The sequence below is a fragment of the Drosophila busckii genome, chromosome 3R (assembly GCF_011750605.1).
Source record: "Drosophila busckii strain San Diego stock center, stock number 13000-0081.31 chromosome 3R, ASM1175060v1, whole genome shotgun sequence".
NCBI lineage: Eukaryota > Metazoa > Arthropoda > Insecta > Diptera > Drosophilidae > Drosophila > Drosophila busckii.
This window is the reverse complement of record NC_046607.1, coordinates 7,782,520-7,786,395: the sequence shown is the minus strand read 5'-3', so window position 1 is coordinate 7,786,395 and position 3,876 is coordinate 7,782,520.

Below are 3,876 nucleotides of genomic sequence, written 5' to 3'. Positions count from 1 at the left end.
ATACCTAGAATTTATAAAACAAAACTCTTAAAATATCTTTAACAGAAGTATATTTAATATGAACTATTCAAAAAAAAAGTAAGTTTTTCAAAAAATGAATAAATTCTCGCAACTTAAAAAAAAAACCATTTGAAATGTCTTTAATATTATTTTTCTTAAGTTAGTACATATTTTTATAGGCCAAATTTAAGCCATCTGCCAACTCGTTTATTTACAGCAAATTTCAGAATCATTCGAACTTGGTGTTCTAAGAATTTAAATAAATAACTAAGGATATCTAAAAATTCGAAGTACATTTTTATACAAAATGTATATATACACCCATACTTTAAATCCTCTATTTTCTTTAATTTTAGTTAATGCAGCATATCTGCTAGTCGTTCAATTTCTCACTCTGGCAATAAGTACTGATTTTTTGGGTAAAATGCCGCGCAAAGTTTACTGCTAATTAAAAATTGTAAAAACGAGAAACATGCATGCAATTCAATACCCCGAAGAACCCAAACGCCCGCAATTGAAAATGTTTGAGATGAAGTTATCCACACACACACACACACGCAGACGCACACATGTATAGCCACTTGGACATAAGTATGTGTTGTATATAGTGGACCCCGTAATGTGTGAAAACAGTGCGCCCTTATGCTAAAGTCACCTCTTCCCGAGTCTCCGAGTGAAAAGGATTGAAATTGTTTTCCCACCGAAATTGAGAAAAATCGAGCAGCGCGCCCTCTGCTTGAGAACTGAGTGTACTGTTCACTTATAGGTTATCCGTAATTATAAAGTGAAATAAATTGATTGCTTAACGGCAAAGTTAATGACAGCTCTTGTCGTCTTCTTGGCCTGCGTACTTTTTCCTTAGGCAGCGTCTCTATGACGTCAGCACGTGAGCGAAAATAAAATTTGTGAGCATATATCGCATTTATCGCATTTTTATGTGGGACCCGCAGCGGTGGCACGTTTAGCTGGCTGGCACGGCATGAAACTATTGCCATTGCAATTGCAATTGCAGTTGCCACAACAACAACAACAGCAGCAACATCGCATTGATCGACAAATCCAATTTAAATTAAGAACACTCAATATAGTTTGTTCGGCTAGCTCTTGCCCCTGAGCTCAAGTCTCACGTTTTGACTGTGCCCAGTGGGTGTGGCTGTCTGTCTGTCTGTCCGTACGTCCGTCCGTCTGACTGTCTGGCATGGGAAGAATGCTCATGCTAATGCGGGATATCCACGGTCAGTACCCAAGCATTACTTGCATTGTACTTTTTGTACGACACATGAATAAGGGCATTTGTGATAAAGCTATCAGGTCTGTATGTTATAGTCGGGATTTTTAGAGGATTTCCCTCAGGGGGTTCATTGTTACTTTGACGCATTAACTAACAATTTTTGTACAGATTGCAAAAGTTAATGCAGCTGATTACTGAAATCGCTTCGAATACAAAATTTTTTCTTAAAACAAATTTCGGAACTGTCAAATAACAATTAACTTAACGTAATAAAAATTAATAAAAAAAAAAAATTCTAAATAAAATAAAATATAAAATTATTTAATGAAAACACATTACAATTACCTAACACATTACAAATAAATTTCAAAAAATATATGACTATTTATTAATTAAAGTAATAAGCATTTTATTGGATTACAAATATCTTTTTTATAAAAATTATGTTAAAGTCAAAAAAATGTAAATTAAAAACAGAAGTTATATGTATGTGACTTATTAAGTATACTTATAAACATTCGGTTAAATATAAATAAATAAATAAATTTTAGAATTGTTCAATTGCATTACATAGGTTATGTTAAATTAATCAAGCAAACAAAATAAAATAAAATAAAGTAATAAAAAATATATATGATATGAATATATTTCTTTAGTGTTACACATTTGGTTCGATTATAACTGCAATCTTAAGCAATTTAAATATCACTTCAACTTCAACTAAAAATTAGCTATCATTTATAAAGATCCGCAAATAACATAAAAACTTAAAGTTCTATAATTTTCTCAATGCATTTTGTTTTTGTTTTGCTCAATGGCCGCCGGCGTTGCTAGCAACAGCAGCAGCAACAAGAGGCAACCAATGAGGTGGCAACAGGTGCAAAGCGACCAATACCAATTGAGCGCAACACCTAACGAGCAAACACCTCGTTCATTAGCACACCCACGCAAGCTCACAGACACACACACACAGCCAAACCAGAACCAACACACACACACAAATGTACTCAAGAGCGAAAACTAATTAACATACAAAGTGAAGGCGACGGCAAATGAAATGAATAGAAAAAACAAGAAACGAAATAAAAAACAAAGAACAAATAATAATAACAAGAGCAACAAATGCGTTGCTCATTGCTCGCGCTCGGCTCGTCAGCGTCGCTGTTAGCGTTAGCGTTGGCGTTGGCGTCAAGTGAGAAAAATTATTGAAGCTCCACCTTTTTACACACACTCGCACACAGTTGCGGTTGCGAGTGAGAATGCATACACATGTATACATTTGTTAGTGTGTGTTCGTGTGTTTTGTGGGGAGAGAACACATGTTAACCGCATTAAAAATTAATGTACAAATTGTTTATTATGTTGTTGAGTTTGCTTTTTCGCCATCGAGCCCACACACACGCAGCTGTGTGTGTGTGTGTTAAGTTTTGACTACGCAATCATTGCAAGAGTTTCAGGATTTTTTTTTGGTTTTTTATACTTTATATTTTGCCTTTGATTTCACTTTGACTGGCCTCCAACTTGTTGATTGAGCAGCCGAAATAATATTTGTTATTATTTTCAGCATTTCTTTTGAATTTGTTGCGTTGCCTCAAGTGCTTCACTCGTTGTTGTTGTTGTTGCTGCTGCTTGATTTTATTGCCTGTTTGCATTCTTGACGCTTTATATGCTCTATGTATATGTTGTATAAGCATTTGATGGACATTCTCAAGAACTTTTGCTTCGTGTCAACGTCAACAAAATGTCAAATGTGTTGCAATCCCCAAAGCAGAAAGTGGCTGCCTGCATGGCCTGATATATTTAAGCTGGCAATTCTAACATACAAAGTAGCCAAGCATATAAAAATACAGAAATATAAATATAAATACAAGTGCAAACGAATTGGTGAATGCCGGAACAGCTGCTTGAAAATTATGAGCAAATAACAAAAATATAAAAATAAATACATAGTTAAGCTTTATTTTATTTTATATATAATTGCTAAATATTTTTAAAAGTGTTTAAAACGCGCTGCGCTTTGTTGCCGTTACGTTTTATCGTAACGTAAGCAGCAGCTGCTTAACAGTCAGCGCAACTTAACAGCTTACGGTATAGCCACAGCCCCAGGCATAACATTAACAGCGCAGCTAACAGAGCTCTGCTACAAGCACCCCCACAAGCGTGCGCTCTCTCTCTCCAATTGGAGAGAGCGTGCTGCTTGCTGTCATATCACCTCGGCAGCGCTGTCGAAGTCACGCACACATTGAAAGCTACACACTATCAACAAACGGTGCACCGTTACACGTAGCGCTTATGTTATGTGCTGCTGCTGCCTGTTATTGGTGTATTAGTGACACACACACACAGACACACATACAAATGCAATAAGCCATCATCAACCTACCACATAGCAAATGCGCTCCGACGCTCAAGCGAGCGCGCTCGCTCGCTCTCTTTCTCTCTGTCTGTCTTACTCTCGAAGCACCCTCACACAAACAGCAGCAAAAAGAGATTTAGTAGCTGAGACTGATGCTGCTGTCGCTGCTGCTGCTTCGCTGCTGCTGCTGCCGCTGCTCTGAATCAAAGGCAAGTGTGTGCGCCTTGTGGCAAACAGAAATCAACAGAGACCGTTAGTTGTATTCTAGACGTCGCGTCGGCCGCACACG